This window comes from Mirounga angustirostris, unplaced genomic scaffold (genome assembly GCF_029215605.1).
Source record: "Mirounga angustirostris isolate CCGP_5_RB_7025 unplaced genomic scaffold, mMirAng1.0.hap1 SCAF_2, whole genome shotgun sequence".
NCBI lineage: Eukaryota > Metazoa > Chordata > Mammalia > Carnivora > Phocidae > Mirounga > Mirounga angustirostris.
Window position 1 is genome coordinate 93,849,442 of NW_026991710.1, and position 22,219 is coordinate 93,871,660.

The window sequence follows — 22,219 nt, forward strand, 5'->3', positions numbered from 1 at the left end:
TACAGGGAAGTAACCTTTAAACTGAGGGAAATGTTATTTTGTTTCGTATCCACCCCCCCTTTTTTTTAAGAGTTCAGCTTTTTATTGAACAGATTACAGAAGAAGTTTAGTAAAAAAGACCAAAGCTCATGTCATCGTCAGACTTCTCTGATTCTTCTTTTCTTTGCTTCCACTTTCTTCTCAGCTGGGACAGCAGTGGTGGAGCGGGCAGGACCTTCTGCTGGTGTGGCACCAGCTGCTGGGACAGGTCCCTTAGCCCCTACCTTGCAGATGAGGCTCCTATGTTGACATTGGCAAGAGACTTTGCAAACAAGCCCAGCCAGAAAGGTTCAACATTTACACCCGCTGCTTTAATGAGGCAGGGCTCTTATCCTTTGTGAGCCTCACCTCATCATGGTGCAGGATGAGGACTGAGTAGAAGCAGGCAAGCTCCCAGCTGGAGGCCTTGGTGCAGATGAGGGCTGAGTAGAAGCAGGTGAGCTCCCAGCTGGAGGCCTTGGTGCAGATGAGGGCTGAATGGATGCTGCCGGGCAAGGTAATAGTCACAGGATGAAGTGAGAGCCTCACCCCACCCTGGCCTTAGCTTCCGCAGAAGAACAGAGCACCTTAGTGGCAGCTGAGGAAAACCTGTTATGCCCTTTTTACAGGAAACTTAGACTTGCAAATCTGTCTGTCTTCAAAACCCATGTTTTTCAAAAGATAATCTTCCCACAAGTGGACATTAAGATCTTTTCTAGCCACACAGCACAGAGAGAACACAGCTGCCAGAGTTAGAGAATTCCAATCTTCACACAAGGCATGCATGCTCTCCACATTGAGGATAGAAGGGCAGAATTCTGGCCCTAAAAATGCCATTTCTAGAGTAAACAGTACTAATATTAAGGGAGACTAAAGACTATTTGCAATTAGTAGTAAGAGCCAAGGCACACTAACAGTCATGCTACAGCAGACCAAATGGGATGTGACTCAAAGGGAAAATCCATTGATTGGGTGCCCTAGCCAAACTGGGAAATGGATAATGGTTATTCCAACATCCACAAGGAATACCTTGAGAATGAAATCAGAGGCTGTTGAATGCTCTATGCTTTACTGTACATACACTGGTATTATAAGCACATAAACTTCGCATTTCTCATTACAGGATTGAGTTTCATGCACTCTAAGCAGTAGTTCCAGTGTCCTCATGAAATCCCAGGTTAAAGACCCTCTATAACTTAGCTGTTTTTTCCTGACTTTAGAGCCAGCATTTCTGGTGTTCAGGCATCAGCTTCACCTATGGAACCACACCATAGGTTTATTTCAGCTTAGATATAGTCATATTACACAGTCCTCTAGTTATGAAATGGCATTATAAAAATTAAAGGTACTATTTGATTCAGTAAAGAGAGAGAGAGGAAATAGAATTGCTTGGAGATGAAATTAGTGTGGACTGATTATTCAGGTGAGGCTTAATCAGGAGGTGGGACTGAAAGTATGCCTTAAAGGACAATCAAAATTTGGGAAAGAAGAGAGGAAGTTACAGGAAGGGCATTTCCGGTAAAAGGAAAGAGAAGACCAACTGGCTGAGACACATTTGGACTGGGAGAGACTGGTATATGATGTTAGGAAATTCAGATCACATCAGATATGGGAAGCTTTGAAAAGGTATAAAGGGCTGGAACTTGATTTGAGGGCATTAGGAGTGATGAGGTCCTTTGTGCAGGACATAACATGAAAAAATACTTAAGTAAATCATATTAAGGTCCTTTCTGGGATGGATTTATAGACATAGAAGCAACAAATAAGTGGCTTCAGTCCATAAAAATTTGAAGAGTTGAATTTTACCCTGAGAGCACTAAGTCTATTAAAGTTTTTTTGGTTAGGGCAAGACATGATGAAAATATAGGCAAAGATATCCCAGGACATTTTTAGGGAGAGATTTGAGGGAGTAAAGACTAGTATCACACAACTGCCACAGTGTGAAATTTCTACAGCAATATATTCCTTAAAGATTACATCATCTTCTGGGAGAGGGGCATTTGTTAAAAGTTTAGGAAGAAGTAATTAATCACCTAAGAGGAAAACAAGTGACAAAGGAATCAGGGACCCAGTATAGGACCTTCTTTGATGGGATGATGGAAAAAGAAAAGAAATAATAGAATGTATTGTCAGGAAGGTCACCATCAGAGAGGGAGATCAGAGTAAGATCACAGTGTGGCCTGGGGCTCTTTAGGGGACAGACCATGGGTAGTGGATGCCAGGGTGGAATAAAGGAGTGGATATGAGGAGCTTATCAGTAAATGCAGAAGCTAAGAAAATCACAGACAAACACTAAAATGGATAGTCACACAGTATTTCTTTGAAACTTCCATGTTAATCCTCACCATAAAGACATTTCCCATAGCCCCCCGTATGCATGGGCAGAAATGCCCTAGCTTACTACTGATAAGTAGTTGTAGTTACACCTAGATAAGTTGTTGTTATTATGTTTTTGCTTACTAAGAGAGCATGCCTGCCACCCTATTTCCCTTTCTCTATAGGCATTTATTTTCAACTAAACATGTACTTAGATGCTTAAAAGATACAGCTAATTTTTTAAATGTAGGCTTAAAAAGTTGTGAAAATAGTCACTCCAGGACTTATAGACTATTAAAAAGATTTAAAACTCAGTTGCAGCTTGTTTGGGTTTATAAGTACATTAAGTACTTAAAAATGAAGGAATAGTCACCAAGTTTAAATTCATGCACAGTCTAAAAGAAACATTTGTCCTAATATAGTCATTTTGATATGCATTCTATATAATCAATTCCTTATTCATCATTATTAACTCTTTTTTAGTCTACAGAACAAAGGCTGCTTTGAGCCATTGTCTCAAGAAACAAGAGCTCTATGATTAGGGTCATTAAGTAGCTGATTTAGTAATTGTTAAGTAAAAATCACTTCTCTTTCTTGGGAAGTCTCTGTTGAAATAAGCTGTAATAATTTGAGTAATGTGAGTGACACTAAAGTTTCAACAGTGTATAAACATAGCTACCCAAAAGTAACAAGGTTTTTGACATTAGAAACTCAGAAAATCTGAACTGTCAAAGAAGAGATCTTTCATTCAGCAAACGTGTGAAAGCAGACTTTTAAACAGAATTTTTACAATGGGGAAACCTGGTCATTTCCATAATTTTAAAATCTGTTCTTACTGCTTAAATTGTAAGTAAAATTCTTTATTATTTACATAGCAATTTTCTGTTTAGAATATCAATTTCTAAACTTGGCTGCTCATCAGATTCCTTTAGGGCCTTTTTTTTTTTTTTTTTTTTTTTTAAGGAAATTCCCAGCTCCACCCAAGACCTAAATCAAAATATCCAGAGTTTGGTAATATCTATGTTAAGAAAAGCTCTCCAGGTGATTCTGGTATGTATAGAATTTTGAAAACCACTGATTTAGAAGCCAAATCATCAAAAAGTTTTAATAGGTTACTTAATGGATGAGGTTGGTGCCATCTATCAAATACAGTATGGGAAACACAGCTGAAAAATGGGTGGATAAATCTAGAGTCAGAACATCTGAGGGCTGAACAGTGAGTTTCTGTAAGATGACAGGAAGAATTAAAGTTGGGAGATAGCCAAGCCACAAGGATCAAGAAAAGAAGGGAAAGGCATTGAAGCTTAAGTGGGTGAGTGACAGGGGCAATTGCCTATGCAGGCACTGCTGGATTCAGATGCACTTAAAGGAAAGACTGGAAGGAAAAGCTGAGTTCTAAATCCAGCTCGTCTATAGTGGTGTCTTTTGGCAGGATTCATAGTATTCTCCCTATGAGAGAGGTCTAAGGTTTAAGGTACTGACCTCCTGAGATTGAAATGTTCTGGTGTCTGGTCTCAATGAGGCTAGATAGCTGTGACATCTAGAGTCAAGGCTACTCAGTAAGAGTAAGTGCCTGATCTGGCATCCAGAAAGTAGCATATTCCCAATTTTAAACTGTATAAATTTATAAAAATCATATGATTTAAAGACTATAAGAATCATGTAAATCGTAAGAATAAAAATCATATGAATTTATAAGATATAGTGGAGAAACCAATAGAAGTTGGTGATTGGAGAATAAAAATGAGGGAGGAATAAATGATTATACCTAGTTTCTGGTTTGGGGAAATAGCCAGAATGGTAGTACCACTAATAATGGTAGAAGTCATGAAAGGACTAGCAGATTTGAGGACTAGATGGAAAAAATTACTCTGGTGTTGTTGAACTTGAGATATGTGAAGCATCCCAATAGACGAGTGCAGTAGATAGGTGGATATATGGGTCTGGACTTCAGAGAACAAGGGAGGAGAGAAAATTGTATACACATCTAGATAGGGTGGGTAAAATTTCCCAAGGGAAGTTGGGTAATAAGAAGTGAGAAAAGGGCTGGGGACAGAACTATTTAGGATAGGGAAGATGAAATAGGGCCCACAGGGAAGCCAAGAAGTAGCAAGAGAAATGTAACAGCAAAGATGGCAAATTTCATTGAACATTACTCAGTAATGGCACAGTGCCAGTACTATGCTAAGTGGTTTTTCATGAACTATCCCAGTGCTCTTCACAACCTATGTAGATAGATGCTGTTATTACCATTTTACATGTGAAGAAACTAAGGTTAAGTTACATCGGGTGGTTGTACAAAGAAAAAACAAGGGAAGGACATCATAAGAGAACAGAATATCAAATAGCTATGAACCAGGGAACTAACACACCAGGAAGTGAGAAAGGTCAATAAAGTCAAGAGTGAAGAGTGAGATGAGGAACATAGTAGGTGTTAATTCATTGGAATAAGGTCTCTGCAAATAACTTACTAAAGCTTTTTTCTTTCTCTGAATTTACCAACATAGACAATGATAGAGCTCTATAGTATTGAAGTGTTGATGAACTAAGTAGGTTTGGAAAGAAAACGGGGTTTTAACTCAAAATGTATTAAAAGAAACTGATAATCATCAAATCATATAAGTGTTAGATGAACTAGATGAGACATGTGCAAAATCTTTATAAAGAGAAGTATATATTTATATTGGAGTTGAAAATATTTGAATACACAGTTTTGAATATACTGTTTTCCAAACTAAGGACTCAGTGTTATAAAGATGATCAAAAACATGCACTGTGGAATCATACTGCCCACTTGCTAGCTAATAAGTTGCTGAGTCTCTCTTTGCCTCATTTTTCTCATCTGTAAAATATAGATAATAATAATACCTATTTCATAGTGTGGCATGTTACTTATCTATCACCAAACAATGCTACTTAACAAACTACCCCAAAACTCAAAGGCTTAAAGCAACAATAATATATTCTTATGGATTTGAGGATTTGCTGGGCCAGATCTGCTCCAACTGTTTCCCATCTCCTGGGATCAGTGGGATGGACACAAATTCTTCTCAGGGCATAGTTGAAGCACAAGAGATCAAGCTGAACCAAGATCAAGGCTCTGTTTACCTGTTTACATCTCACTGGCCAATGCAAATCTTACAACTAAGCCCAGAGTCAAGGGGTGGGAAATACATCCTTCTCAGGATGACGCTATAAAAAAGTTGTGGATGCCAGAAAAGGTGATGAAATGCGGCCAATAATTAAATCGACCACAGTCATTTGAGAATTAAATGAGTTAATACTTGAAAGCACATAGGACAGCTTTTGTCCATTGCAAGCAGTATTAAGGCTTGTTTTAATTTGTTATTCCTATTATAATTATTCCTAAATTAATTAATAGTATAATGTTATTCCAATAAAACCTCAGTCCGATGATAATTCAGAACTCAACATATGATAATATTTATAAGAATAGTAACAGACAAAAGCTGTTCCCTAAAATTGGCATGAGGTAACCACTTTTACTTATTTATTTTTTTATTTTTTTAAAGATTTTATTTATTTGAGAGAGAATGAGAGAGAGAGAACACATGAGAGGGGATAGGGTCAGAGGACGAAGCAGACTCCCTGCCGAGCAGGGAGCCCGATGCGGGACTCGATCCTGGGACTCCAGGATCATGACCTGAGCCGAAGGCAGTCGCTTAACCAACTGAGCCACCCAGGCGCCCGAGGTAACCACTTTTAACCTATTCCCTACCACTAAGAAAAGTCTAAAGCCATAACCAATCATCGTAAAGAACAAACAGCCTCTGCATTGTCACTATATAAACTATCTGATCAGCATATACCTCTGAGCCTCATTCCACCGTTGGTTTGAAAGCTCCCAGTTTGTGAACTATTCTTATATGCATGATAAACTCTTACCAAATGACATAAAGGTCCTACTGACCATAGATAGGACTATTTACTACACAACAGTAATTTAATGCTGATGGGTGAAAGAAAGGAGAGGCCAAAAACTGATCCGATGCTATAGGACAACAATATGTGAAAATAAACTTTTCAAAATAAAAGAAAGTAAGCATTTAGAATGATGAACATAATAATTGGATAATTATATAACCACATCAAAAAAGATTAATTAATCCACATCGTATAGCACATACCAAGAGAAAAACATATCTAGTTGAAATTGGAGAGCTAAATGAAAAAAAAAAAGTTAAAGAAAGCCCAACAGAAAATTTAATTGACTATATTAAATATATGTAGGGAAACTCTTCTATTTTTTGGCTTTTAAATGATACAGAAATTTCAATGACAGATGATTATAAAATATTTATAATAGACTATTAAATCAGAAGTTTTAACTAAGGCACTAAGATTCAAAGCTGTGATTTTTCCAAAGAGGTGTGCCAGAACAAGGTGCCAGTTTTCAAAGGAGATTATTAAAAACCAGTTTGACAACTCTTAACATTCTTACCCATGCAAAGGTAATAAGGGGGTCAGAGCGTGTGGGCATTGGAGAGTATGAGTGAAGAGATGTTTTAATAACTTGTTGGTGTGCCCTGAGAGCTCCTCACCCTGCTGCCTACATGGGCCTGGGGAGGGAGGTGCTGACTCCTGAGATTCAAGTGGTCTGGTGTCTGCCTGCTGCTGGAGAAAGCCTCAGGACAGACTGCCGACGAGCCAGAGGAAGAGAGAGGCTCCCAGGGACTGGCCAGCTCTCCCACAGTTTGACAGGGCAAAGGATGCTTGAGGGCTTCCTGGGAACCAGGTGTGGGCCATGTGTGAGTAAAAGCAGGCCTTGAGTTGTCTTTGGCCCTGTTCAGGAAGGTCTGCCGAAGGCTCAGTCAATCAGACTTCCAAAAAAAGAATCACGAGGTAGCTTTCCAATCTGAAAGGCTAACTCTCTGGATTATGCCTACAGATACCTGTTCTCACATCAAAGGAACTGCAGATAGGAGATGGTCAAAAGTTGGTTGGGAGCACATAGGAGAAAAAATTACCCTTGCACAACTACCAGGCCCAGAGTGCATCATACTGGTCATTTAAGGACTTACTTGACTCTCACCTTTCTCCCTCCCTGCACACTCATCCTGGAGGAGAAGTTGAAGTTAACAAGCTAGGGAAGGAACGGTAGAAATACTAGGCAGGGAACAGTAAATGAGAGAAATACTCTAGGTTTCCAGGCTGAAGTGGTCCTGATCGGGGGAGGGGACAAAAGATATGCTCTAAATGAAGTTCACAGTTTTCAGAACTATATATTATTGGGCATCCTAAATCTGAATATCAGATTTTGTGAAGTAGAGTGATCACAAGACTATTTGTTTTTAGGATGGACTCCAGAAGTCTGAAGGGCAAGAGAAGCTTGGCCCACAGAATTTAGAGACATTGAGAAATAAAAACAAAGTTGTGGGTATCTACTGGTTTTTCTTGTTCAATGTAACAGATAAATTTTAACTGTATGAAAATTGATTACAAAACTAAATCAAAAAGGAAAATAAACTGGGAAAATATTTCTAGTAATATAACAAGAAAAGAGTTCATATGTATTCTATTAAAAGAGTCATTCAAATTTTTAAGAAAAATATCTTGACCCCCAATAATAAATATGTAAAGAATTTGGACAACTAATGCAAATAGAAATGGATCAAAAGAGAGTAAAAATAATTTATTGGGCGCCTGGGTGGCTCAGTCGGTTAAGTGACTGCCTTCGGCTCAGGTCGTGATCCTGGAGTTCCGGGATCGAGTCCCGCATCAGGCTACCTGCTCAGCAGGGAGTCTGCTTCTCCCTCTGACCCTCCTCCTTCTCATGCTCTCTGTCTCTCATTCTCTCTCTCGCAAATAAATAAAAAAAAAAGAGTAAAAATATTGGTCTTATTTGTAATGAAAGGAATATAAAGTAAAGCAAACTATCATAATTTTTATACCTATGAAACTAGTAAAAAGAATGATAAATGATTTGTAGTATTAGTAAGATTGGATTGAAACTGGTACTCTGCTGAGAGTGTTGGTTTGATATATATTTTTCAATGTATATCACAGTATCACATGCAAACCACACAAATACCTCTACACGTTAGCTCAGTAGTACCATTCTTTGACATTTATCCTAATAATTCAGTAGAATAAAAGAAATACTTAATAAAAATGGTCATGAGAGCTCTATCTATAATAGGTAATATTAAAATGGTCTTAATTTTAAGTAATAGGGAAATGGGTTAAATAAATTATGAGTCATCAACTTGATGCAATGCCTTGATCACTAGAAATGATAATTATGAATATAAAAAGGACATAAATTATGCATCTAAAGTAATACATAGTGAAAATAATGTGAAATATTTTGTACACTAGAAATATATATACAAAATATATATGTTAACATACAAGATATATGTATGCATATCTTATACATAGTTTCAAACTAGTAGCAAAGACTGTGTTAAAAAGAATAGAAGGTGATGAGAAATTAAGAAAAAAAAATAAAATTAACTGGAGGGAGTAAAGACTATTACATAGGACACAGAAAGAAGGGAAGACTCAGAGATCTGGATCAGATGTGATTTCATGGTCTAGCTCTTCCTTCTATCTCTCTGAGATTTAGGGCAACTCACTTAACTTCTCTGAGTTGCAGTGACCTCAAGTAAAAATAAAGGATTAGATGAAAACTATCCCTAAAATTATATCCTTTGATTCCCCCCCCTTTTCTTTTATTTCCTTTCTCTCCCCTTAATAAAAGAAAGTGCAGAATTTCTAGGGCATAAGCCAGTTGGACACCTGCCAAATTGATGAAGACAGAGAGATTTCAAACAGAAGCCAACTAGAGGAATTTGTATCTTTTCAAAAAGTGCTTACAACATCTTCTCATGGTGAGATTACATATATGTATTCACTGTAGGTTTATATGTCTTATTTTGTTAAGGAAAAACCCTCAAATTTTGTAAATATATCACCTCTTTCCTTACATGAAAAATAAAAGGATATTTGAAGACTAGGTTCAAATTCTAGTTCTGCTATCCATCATGGTGCAAGCTCTTGGAGTTTCAGTTTTCTCAACTGTCAGGTAAAGAAGTAATACCTTCCCTATCTATTTTTACAGGGTGGTTCTAAGAACCAAATTAGGACAATATATATGAAAGGGTTTTGAAATCATCAAATACCATATGCCTGTATGTTCTTCATCTCCCCCCAATTTTCTTATTTCTCTTGAGTTCAGAAAACCTCTAGCCTCTAGGGACTCCTGAGCAAATACATGACTCAGCATCCATCTGAAAAGAGTAAGTGGAACTCTAAACCTAAGCCAGTGGTTGTGGAATAGTCTAGTTAAGTTTCCACATAAAAATAAGAGTTATGGATAGTAAGAAGTCCATAACCAGCCAAGATCAACCCATAGTGAAAGATCATTTAAGAATCATAGCTTTCTAGTATAAGGTAAACATCCTGTCCAGGTCCACCCCTAACATTGCAGGGCTGGTGTCAAGATTAAAAATGGAGGTCTATATGTCATATACTTAAGTATTTAATAGTTGTAAGTCAAGCTAATAAGCCAAGCCTCAGTTTGAGATCTCTGACTTCATCAATTTAGCTGGTGTCCAACTTGTTTCTGCCCTAGAAAGCCTGGATTCTCTTTTATTATAGGGAGAGCAAAGGAATATATGGAAAACAAAGATACAATTTGAGAGCTGGAAGGCAGATTCAAGATTAGAATTCCTGGACTTGTCAGAGTTCCATGTCACTAGTTGGTGGGTTGGGTGGTCCCCAGTTCATGTTCACTCTTTCTTTCTTCCCCTGCTCCTGCTCTTGTACCACAAGACCCTTGTAAAAGTGTGTAGACACTCCAGATTGGGCCAAACTGGCCCCAAACAGTCCTGTCTTCCTCTCCCCTTAATCCAGAGAGTATGCTGTAGCTGTGTGATCCATCCTCAGGAGGCCAGACATCTAGAGTGATCTTTGCATGGAGTTTCCAGGTCCCAGATATTCCAAATATGATCTAAAAGGAGGTATATGGACACTGGGTGGGCTCCCTACCTTTTGGGAAGGAGCAGGGCTGGAGGAAGGCCAGAGAATAGCCCTCACAGGGTGGGTGCCCCCCTTGCCCAGGCCTACCGTACTGTTTCTGGCTTTTTGATCTATCAACCGCTTTCATTGCCCAAAGTCCTACTTACCTCCACTGTAGCCACCCTTGGGCTCAGTTTCACTTTGGGCCTTCTAATCCTCAAAATGGGAAATCTTTGCTCATTCCCTTTTTCTACTTTAATTCCTCCCAAATACATCTTTATTTGTTATCATTCTCTCGGTGGATAATCATTCCCTTTGTTAACTTGTGCAGGCAGGCCTCTTTATTTCCTTACTTAGTTCACATCCTTTCAATCAATTTCAAAGATATGTTTGTATACTTATCTCTTTGTTCTTTCCCCTTTCCTGCTTTGCCATTCATTCAACTATCCCCCATAAGGGTCCACTACTGGTCAGTCATTGGTGATACATACAACAGGGTATAAGACAGGCATGGTCCATGTCTTCATGGAAATTGCAGTTTACTGGGAGAACTGATAATGGTGATTAGTTACAATTGTGATGAGTGCTACGAAGACGATGTGAATCTCTGAGAGTCTAAAACGGGGTCCTAGCCCAGTGTGGGAGCAATCAGACCCCAGCCATCCAGTCTGTGGTATTTTGTTTTAGCAGCCCAAATAGACTAAGACACTGAATCATGAAAAGAAATTGGTGCCCATGTTTGCTCCATATGTAATTTAAGATATCAAGATTTTTTTTTATTAACATATAATGTATTACTTGTTTCAGGGGTACGGGTCTGTGATTCATCAGTCTTACACAATTCACAGCACTCATCATAGCACATACCCTCCCCAATATCCATCACCCAGCCACCCTATCCCTCCCACCCCCCTCCACTCCAGCAACCCTCAGATTGTTTCCTGAGATTAAGAGTCTCTTATGGTTTGTCTCCCTCTCTGGTTTCATCTTGTTTCATTTTTCCCTCCCTTCCCCTATGATCCTCTGTCTTGTTTCTCAAATTCCTATCAGTGAGATCATATGATAATTGTCTTTCTCTGACTGACTTATTTCGCTTAGCATAATACCCTGTAGTTCCATCCACATCGTTGCAAATGGCAAGATTTCATTTTTTGATGGCTGCATAATATTCCAGTGTGTGTGTGTGTGTGTGTGTGTGTGTGTGTATACACCACATTGTCTTCACCCATTCATCTGTTGATGGACATCTAGGCTCTTTCCATAGTTTGGCTATTGTGGACATTGCTGCTATAAACATTGGGGTACACATACCCCTTTGGATCACTACATTTGTATCTTCGGGGTAAATACCCAGTAGGGCAATTGCTGGGTCGTAAAGTAGCTCTATTTTCAACTTTTTGAGGAAACTTCACACTGTTTTCCAGAGTGGCTGCACCAGCTTGCATTCCCACCAACAGTGTAGGAGGGTTCCCCTTTCTCCGCATCCTCGCCAACATCTGTTGTTTCCTGACTTGTTAATTTTAGCCATTCTGACTGGTGTGAGGTGGTATCTCATTGAGGTTTTGATTTGTATTTCCCTGATGCTGAGTGATGTTGAACACTTTTTCATGTGTCTGTTGGCCATTTGGATGTTTTCTTTGCAGAAATGTCTGTTCGTGTCTTCTGCCCATTTCTTGATTGGATTATTTGTTCTTTGGGTGTTGAGTTTGATAAGTTCCTTATAGATTTTGGATACTAGCCCTTTATCTGTTTTGTCATTTGCAAATATCTTCTCCCATTCTGTTGGTTATCTTTTAGTTTTGTTGACTGTTCCCTTTTCTGTGCAAAAGCTTTTTTATCCTGATGAAGTCCCAATAGTTCCTTTTTTGCCTTTGTTTCCCTTGCCTTTGGTGATGTTTCTAGGAACAAGTTGCTGGGGCTGAGGTCGAAGAGGTTGCTGCCTGTGTTCTCCTCAAGGATTTTGATGGATTCCTGTCTCATATTTAGGTCTTTCATCCATTTTGAGTCTCTTTTGTGTGTGGCATAAGGAAATGGTCCAGTTTCATTCTTCTGCATGAGGCTGTCCAATTTTCCCAACACCATTTGTTGAAGAGACTGTCTTTTTTCCAGTGGACATTCTTTCCTGCTTTGTCAAAGATTAGTTGACCCTAGAGTTGAGGGTCCATTTCTGGGCTCTCTATTCTGTTCCATTGATCTATGTGTCTGTTTTTGTGCCAGTACCATACTGTCTTGATGATGACAGCTTTGTAATAGAGCTGGAAGTCCAGAACTGTGATGCCGCCAGCTTTGCTTTTCTTTTTCAACATTCCTCTGGCTATTCGGGGTCTTTTCTGGTTCCATATAAATTTTAGGATTATTTGTTCCATTTCTTTGAAAAAAGTTGATGGTATTTTGATAGAGATTGCATAAAATGTGTAGATTGCTCTAGGTAGCATTGACATCTTCACAATATTTGTTCTTCCAATCCATGAGCATGGAACGTTTTTCTATTTCTTTGTGTCTTCCTCAATTTCTTTCATGAGTAGTCTATAGTTTTCTGAGTGCAGATCTTTGCCTCTTTGGTTAGATTTATTCCTAGGTATCTTATGGTTTGGGGTGCAATTGTAACTGGGATCGACTCCTTAATTTATCTTTCTTCTGAGTGTTGTTGGTGTATAGAAATGCAACTGATTTCTGTGCATTGATTTTACATCCTGCCACTTGACTGAATTCCTGTATGAGTTCTAGCAGTTTTGGGGTAGAGTCTTTTGGGTTTTCCACATGAAATATCATATCATCTGCAAAGAGTGAGAGTTTAACTTCTTCTTTGCCAATTTGGATGCCTTTTATTTATTTATTTATTTTTGTTGTCTGACTGCTGAAGACTTCTAGTACTATGTTGAATAGCAATGGTAATAGTGGACATCCCTGCCATGTTACTGACCTTAGGGGAAAAGCTCTCAGTTTTTCTCCATTGAGAATGATACTCTCTGTGGGTTTTTCATAGATGGCTTTTATGATATTGAGGTATGTACCCTCTATCCCTACACTGTGAAGAGTTTTAATCAAGAAAGGATGCTGTACTTTGTCAAATGCTTTTTCAGCATCTATTGAGAGTATCATATGGTTCTTGTTCTTTCTTTTATTAATGTACTGTATCACATAGATTGATATGTGGATGTGGAACCAACCTGGCAGCCCAGGAATAAATCCCACTTGGTTGAAAACATCAAGATATTATATCATTTATAAGTGTAAGGCAATCTAACTCAGTACTGATTTTTTCATTATAATCACTTTAATGCTTTTTTGAATTTTCAAATATCAAAAATTTTATTTTTCTCCAACATTTGTGATGTCTTGCCGTTTTTTTTTTTCTTTTAGGCTTAGCCTCTTGTGCACACTGGTCATAAATTCTTCCCATCTCTGTATGCTGCCTCTTTGCAAAACTCCTCCAATTAAGATGAGGAATCTATTTTTTCCTCTCCTTGAATCTGGGCTCAACTGTTGACTTCTTTTTGCCAGTGGGACACAAGTAAACTTGATGTTAGCAGAGGCTTAAAAAGTGCTTGTACCTGGGGACTTGCTTTTCTGTTTTTCAGAACTTGTGGGTAGAAACCAGGAATAACCTACTGGAGGATGGGAAATTACATGAAGCAAAAACAAGTCGCCCCTTCTTCCAGAGATGAGGCATACTAGAACCACCTAGCTATAAATAAGGCCATTTCTAGACCATCAGCCCCAGCTGAGTTACCATCTAACTGTAGAGATCCATCAAGCTGGCCCAGACCAGAATTGCCCAGTTTACTCACAGAATCATGAGCAAATGAAGTGACCTGTTATTTCAAGCTACTAAGTTTGGGTATGGTTTGTTATATAACAACAGTCCTCCTGCCATGGTTAATTCGGCGTTATCTGTGCTCAGGCCATGATACAAAGCCTGGCAACAAAGGGATCAAAATTGATGGAGGCTTCCTAAAGGAGAAGCATCCCGAGATGGGAATGAAAAGACTAACAAGGACTGATTGCAGAGACCAAAGTGAACAGGAAGCTGAATGTCTTTTAGAAAGGAAGTAAAAAACTAGAAGGAAAAAAAGTCTCCTGGGGATAAAATTAATGAATATAATGTACTTGGTAGAAAGTTTATTCTGATCTTAACCTTCATCAGATAATAAAAAAGAGCTTTTCAAAAGAAATCTCTTCAATATTCTGCATATAGAGTTTCAACATATGTCTGGCACATAGTAAACAGTAAACATCTGTGGAATAAATAAGACATCAATGGATATTTTTTCATTATGGTATTTCAAGATTAGCATACTGCAGAGTACTATCTACTTTAAAATTATTTTGTATTAGATTTCTTTAGGTCAGAAACATAATACCATCCTCGTGATATCTTTCTCCAAGAGAATACAAATTACCATATAGCCTTTTTTGCCCCAGAGAACATTAATTGGACATGGAAAATGAGATAATCTTGTGAAAGCATCATGCACAGAATCTGGCGGGAAGTGATAAGCTCACTGTAACTATAACACTTATTGAATGGCTTAGTGGTGCCAGGCACTGTTCTTTGTGCTGTGCCGTTATTAACATATTTAGCCTTGCATCAGCCCTGTGAGTAGGTAGTATCTTTACTTTCATTTTATAACTAAGGAAACTGAGACAAAAGGAAATTAATTAGTTAAATAGATAATATATTGGAATAGGAATCTGAACCTAGTCCATCTGGATCCCAAGCCACCTCCATAAAACCAATTTTTTTTTTAGCACTTTCGTATTTCAGGAATTTTGCTAAGGTTTTTCCAAAAAGAGTCAAATTCTTTAATTCTCATGATTTCACCCTGAAGTACTATGGCTATCTGCATTTTATAGTAGGTGCTCAAAATGTGCTAGATTTGTGTCCCTCTTTTCCCTTTTTCTCCCCGCTTTCACTGTTGCCCTCTCTGCTCCTGGTTCTGCAGTGACTGGGAGAGGGCCTATCTCCCAGTGCGCCAGCTTCATTCTCCACACACTTACCCGAGCTGCCTTTCCTCTGCTTCATCCAGTCTGCTGTTGAGCCCCTCTAGTGTAATGTTCAGTTCAGTTATTGTATTCTTCAGCTCTGGGACTTATGTTTGGTACTTTCTTACACTTTCTATCACTTTGTTGAAGTTCTTACTGTGTTCATTCATTAGTTTGGTGAGCAATTTTATGACCATTACTCTGAACTCTTTATCTCTGTTTCATCTTTTTTCTGGAGGTTTGTCTTGTACTTTCATTTAGAACATATTCCCCTGTTTCCTCATTTTGCTTGACTCTCTGTGTTTCCATGTATTAGGTCTAATAGCCACCTTTTCCAGTCTTGAAAGAATGGCCTCATGTAGGAGAGATGAAACCTTATCATTCAACCTTGCCCTAGCTCTTAGTAGTCTTTTGAATCTTTGTGATTATCTAAGCAGCCTAGTTTATTTTTCATGGCTCCCAGTTGTGAGGGTGTCCCAAGAACTGTCAGTGTTCCAGAGGGGGAGATCTCAGCACTTAGAATCAGACTGATTAGAAGCCAAAGCCTCGGGCAACAACTTTTAAAGTATGCAAATATACACAGTCCTGTAGGACCTATGAGCATAAACCCTGCTGGGCACCAGAACCAGGTGATGTAGACATGTCCCCTGGCAGCAGCTACAAAAATCAGGAAATCAGACAAAGATGCCAGTGAGAAGGAGCAAGGCAGAGGGAAAGCACAAAGACTCAATCTGCTGGCCTCCTTCCCTCAGAGCACCTTGGTAGGCTTCCATACAGTGAGCTCAACCAGAAGCCTGCCCTTCAGGCCAAAGCTCCCAGACAACCAAATAGGCCTCTTTATCAGAAAAACAGGGAGTGTGTTTTAGTTGCTATCTGTGCAGTGCCCTGAGTGTGGTAGTCTGGGAAGAACTGTCTGACTGTTACAGTTTCATGGGACCCAGGAATGCAAGTCTCCCTGACCACTAGAGCCGGGAGTTCAAAGGGTGCTCCCTGGGTTACAGCTGCAAAAACCAGGACACCAGACATAAAAGCCAGGGCATCAGCTGTGTGTATAAAAGCCCCCACTCCCACCCCACCGCAGAGAAACCAGCATTGTGGAGCACTGCAGAGGGAGAGCGTGAAGAAAGCACCCCCAGAATTAAAAAAAAAAAGTTGCCTGACACGTATTGGCTTTAACAAGGAGTGACACCTGCCTGCACCTTATTCCCCAGAGAGTATCCTAACAGGCCTCTGCCCATCTGGTGGACACTTTAAGATTAGCAAGTGCATCTCCATCACATATAGACTGGATGTTTTTCAAACTTCCACTTCTGCTTGGGGCCCGGGGGCGAGTGAGTCTGCACATGATCCCTTTAAGGGCAGTTTCTCTGTTTGCTACGGCCCTTTGGGTCTTGTGGACAAAAGCCCTGTTGGTTTTCAAAGTCAGATATTTCGGGGTCTCATCTTTCAGGTGCAGATTGTAAAAGTTGAGGTGCCTGATGTGGGGTACCAACCTTTCATGCCTCAGAAGGCAGCTCTGGATTTGTAAGTTCTCTTCTGATTGTGAGTTGCTGTGCTGGGGCTGGGGTTTATGATCAGACTGCATCTCAGCCTCTCCTCCCCTTTTCTCATTTGCGGCTGAGAAGGAAATGTTTAGCAAGTTTTCAGGTCTTTTTCTGAGGGAATTTTCCATGTGTAGCTATAGATTTGGTGAGTCTGCAGGAGGCAGGTTCAGGATCTTCCTAGTTTCCATCTTGGACCGCCTTCAGCTGGGTGGCATCCTGTGTGGTGCCTGGCACAGGCCTGATGCTTCGTGATATACCCCGTTCCTTTTGGTAATAGGCTCAGCCAGGCCTAGCTGGGGTGTATTTCTGTAACATGGGAGGATCACACCCAAACTCATCAATCCTGGAACCAGCTGGTAACCATTACTATATGTATTCACTTCACAAATGAGTAAAGAGAGTCTGGCGTCAAGTCATTCCTTGACTTTTCAAGGTCATATAGCAAATCAGTGACTAAAGAGTCAATGAAAGTACAGACCTCTTGCCTCTGCTTTCCTTTTTCACTACATCATGCTCTTGATTATTATTTTTTAAAGTAGGTGTCTTCCTTCTTGTTTATAATTAAGGGCCAGAAGATTTTAATTAAAAAAAATTAAAACACAGCACTCCATAAATACATCATTAGTAAGGTCAGTTCTTACACTCAGTTATTCGGAAGGAATTTAATTTTCAGAAAATAAGTAGATTTGGCAAAGAATAGGCTCTTATATTATGATGGATTCTTGAGGAGGACCTCTCCTTCTCTCCCCTGCTTAGCCTCCCCACCCCCAACTCTTAGGAAGCAAATGATTTTAAGTCAGTGGGTCAGCTGAAACAATAACACCATCTTTTGGCAACATTAAAACAAATACAGATGTCTTGCAATATTTCTTGTCCAAAATGGGAAGCACTAATTTTGCTGATAAGATTGTTTTTCAAATGCCTTTTAAAACAGCATTCCCTATTAAAAAGTGTTGTCAGCTTTTCATATTAAAATAATCTCATGATGGGCACCTGGGTGGCTCAGTTGGTTAAGCGACTGCCTTCGGCTCAGGTCACGATCCTGGAGTCCTGGGATCGAGTCCCACATAGGGCTCCCTGCTCAGCAGGGAGTCTGCTTCTCCCTCTGACCCTCCTCCCTCTCATGCTCTCTGTCTCTCATTCTCTCTCTCGCAAATAAATAAAATCTTTAAAAAAAAAATTAAAATAATCTCATGAGAAGGGCCCTTCAGTGCTTTAAATGTTATTGCAATTGATATAATTTCCTTTTAATATTGAAGATCTGGCTCGTAAGAATACAGTTTTATAAGACATGTTTCCCTTTGTGGTTATCTTGTGTTTACTTACCACAATAAAACAAAAACAAAAACAAAAAACAGAATTTTTGCAGATGTTCTTCTTAGCATCTTGAGGATTTTGATCCACACAGTGTTTTATAAACTGTATGCTCCTTGGGGCGCCTGGGTGGCTCAGTCGGTTAAGTGTCCAACTCTTGATTTCTGTTCAGGTCATTATCTAGGGATCCTGGGATGGAGTCCTCTTTCAGCAGGGAGTCTGCTTGAGATTCTCTCCCCCTCCCTCTGCCCCTTCCCTGCTCATGCTCTCTCTCTCAAATAACTAAATAAATAAATCTTCAAAAAAAAAAAAAAACAAAAACCTGTATGCTCCTTAAAAGCCTTTGGAAAGAAATTGAATGTATTTATTGTTTCTTTTAGTTTAATACCACATCAAAACAAGTTTTATAACATTCATAAATTTGGAATGATTTTAAGGAATCTGTACTTTACAATGATATGTTAATAGTTTTTATAAAATTTTACATGTAAATGTACATTTAATCATATAGTATCTCTTTGTGGAACTATCCAATTAATTTATATGTATTTGAATTCAACATAAAATAACCAATAATTATATGTGTATAGCTAGTATGATGAATGCTTTTCAAATTCATAATTAATAGGTAGAAAATAATTCTGATTTTGGTTAAGTATACTTTCCCTGTGTGGTAAACTTTGATGTCATTTGTAATGAGAGTATTTCTAGCTCATACCTAGTGAAGTAGAAAAGATCAAATGCAAGGGAAGGAAGTAAATATAATGTCAGGGACTTTCTAAACTTTAGACTGTATAGGGAGTGGTAAGCAAACAGTGGTGTTTCAATTAATTTGAGGTTAAATAGGAAAAGATCATAGAAGAATAGTGGAAGAATAATGGAATTTTCAGAGACAGCACATATACAAATATATATTATATAAAGATGGAAAGATAAAGATGGGAGAGCTGTCTCATTAAACATTTTGAAATATATTTTATTTAAGTTACTTTTAGGAGAAAGTTATTTTCTTGTACTATTCTAATTTAACATTTCTATATCATGTTTGTTAGCTGAATTTCCTGTCGATGTTATTTCCTGGAAATAATTAGAGGAATCTACTGTGATGGTATATTTTATATTATGGTTTATTTTAAGGATCCATGTTGACCTAATACTTTGATTCAGAAATAATAACTAGTTGAATCTAGTCCCACTGGTAGCCATATTCTGAAACATTATAGAGCAAATGAGTAGAGCAAGTTTTAACAAAGGGTGCTTGCTTATCACCCACTCAGACCCTACTCCGGTTAAAACATGCATAAAAAGAATACACAATAAACATAAAAAGTACCATGAACATAGTAGTTTTGCCTGAACTACTTTTCCCACATAGAATATAAAATTTCTTTTTTGAAGTTCAGACAAGTGTACATAAAATGAGGTTTCTTCTATGTGTACTTTTATTAATTAATATGAAAAGTCAGTTCCCTTGCAAAGCGACAGAACATTTTACTACTGAGTAATTACTTGGGTTTCCTCCAATTGATTTTCTACATTCAGCAATTATGTTTAAAAAAAAAAATCACAGATCTCATTATGCACCAGTCCTGCCCTCCATCTACTCCATATTCCTTTTTGTCCAGAATGTTTATTTCAGCTTAAAAAGATACTGTGAGTGTTTGATTAATGCCAGTCCCCACACTGGAATAGGGACTAGGTTAGGTTTTGTTCACTATTCTAGGCCCAGGGCTTACCATACATAGTACCTGTTCCATACCAAGTACTTAATAAATACTAGCTGAAGGAAAAGGGGGCCATGGAAACTGATGTTGCATGAAACAAAGTTCCTTCCTATATTATGCCTAATTATCTTCAGTGAATATGAAAGTCCTGGGATATTTGATATTTCTTCTTAGCTTCTAAAAATGCCTGAGTTAAACGCCCAATCCCACCTTTGGAAAGGAGAGATCGGTTGGGAAGCTCCTGATGCTGCTAAGTTCCATCAAATATCTGGCTGAAAAAATTGCTGTTGTCTTCCACAGGTACACTGGGATAACTTAACTCTCATATTTATTAATTTACTCTTAAATTTCCACTCAATAAATATTTAAGAAGTATATTGTGGCAAACATTAGAATAGAGGGTAATGGAATTCTAATTATCTACCCAGGTCTTCTTTCTCAACTAGCAATATTGCAGCAGAATGCAATTGTGCATTGAACTCATAGGGCAATTTCCTTACTCAAGGGCTTGCTCACCTGAGAGAACAGTTTCCTTTCCAGAAAGGGTGGGTTAAAGAATTAATATGCAGCTTAGCTGGCCAGCAGAGGTTCTTTCCTCTATAGGGGGATGGAGCCCAAATTGAAAAATAACCCTGCCATCCCTACCCATTCTTTCCCATATGGAAACTTAACATGAAGCCCTGTTCAAACCAGCTTACATAGAAAACAATGTATGTATCCATTTCCTATTGCACAGTTAGCCAAGCAAGTTAAGCACTGTGCCCTAAGAGGCAAGATTTATGTTACCAATGCCAGCCCTAAGTAGGAGGATTCAAAGCTGGAAGGCTGTTTAAGTGGCTGGTGGGAGAGTTCCTCTTTCCTGCCAAAGGTGAACGCCAGCATCATAAACAGACTATACAGCATGCTTGAGAGACAGAGAAGGCTTAAGGAGCACTTCCCCACACATTCTGCAGGTCTAGAGATGAAAGAGTTGCTAGAGTTAATGGAGGGCATAAAACCAAAATAGAATGTGAACACTTCAGTAATATGAAAGGAACACACATCTGGCAGTAGGAGAGACAGACAGAGAGAAGAAATTGACAGAAGATACAAAGAAAAGCCATTCTGTACCACTGGAAAGACATCCGTTAAAGGGGTTCATCCTTTGAAAAGATAATCTAATACTTTTTGGAGAATTCTAAAACAATCAGATGCATTGCTAATAATGAAAGATGCAAGGAAATCTATTGATCCTGTGAGGAAACAAGGATTTATGATAGCTGATGACATCTGAAAGGGCCTGAAAGACCCCTTGGGTAGTTGGGGGCTGCCTTCTTCAAGCATATCTTTGAGGGATGGGAATAGGGCCGCGGGAAAAAGGCAGTTCAGAATGTGATAGGTAGACTCGTATACAAGCCCTATTCTATCAATTGCTAGATAAAACCTTGAATAATGTGCTTGTCTAAGTGTCTCAGGTTTTTTTTTTTTTTTTTGAAGGTGCTAATCAATGTTCTTTATGAAGTTGTAAGAATTATATGAAATAATGGGCATATCCCAGGAGCTTCAAAGTGTGACTACCATGTTAACATGTTATTTCTATCCTTCCAAGATTTCTCAAAGTTCATGTGGGGATGAATGATATTCTCATGAGAGAACATGGAGGTATATTTAAGATGTATATAATTTTTGGGTAGGAAATTAAAAGGTTTCAGTCATAGCTAGAGTTTGCACTGCCTCTTCTTACTGACAGTTGAATCTTTCAGAGAAGAGCTAAAAAATGGAGCTCTGTACTGCATATAGTATGAATGAGTAAAATTTTTCTGATGGGCTCTCACCTTTTGGTTAGATATGGAGTTAAGTCTCAAGTATCTTCCAGAAAGACCAGCTTTCGTTCAAGGGTGTGGATTCCAAGGAATGGGGATCACTGAGGGCCATCTTAGAGGCTACTTACCACAGCAGCCAAATTCTTTTAACATGTCCATGTAGATAGTTGGAATTACTGCCATTTTCAGGAAGGACTCTGTATTATCACTGTGAATGTAGTGTTGCCTTGAACTAACCATGATTTATACTTCCTGGAATGAATGCATTATTTAATACATTTGTAGACTTGACCTTAAAATTTACTTTTCCTGACCTTTTATTTTTGTGTGTGTACTGATTTTCTACTTTTTTTTTAAAAGATTGATTTATTTATTTTAGAGAGGGAGAGAGCACAAGTGGGGGGGAGGAGCAGAGGGAGATGGGGAGAGAGAGAGAGAAGCAGACTCCCAGCTGAGTGTGGAGCCTGATGTGGAGCTTGATCTCACCACCTTGAGATCATGACCTGAGCCCAAAACAAGAGTCAGATACTTA

The 22,219-nt window shown here is 38.7% G+C and overlaps 1 long non-coding RNA gene and 1 pseudogene across 1 annotated transcript in view; one reads left to right on the plus strand and one right to left on the minus strand.

Annotated features, from left to right (window-relative positions):
- LOC123848302 (uncharacterized) overlaps positions 1-22,219 on the plus strand; it is a 286,642-nt gene that overhangs the window by 2,165 nt on the left and 262,258 nt on the right. The window lies entirely within an intron of this gene.
- On the minus strand, positions 107-21,927 carry LOC123848869 (large ribosomal subunit protein P1-like; annotated as a pseudogene).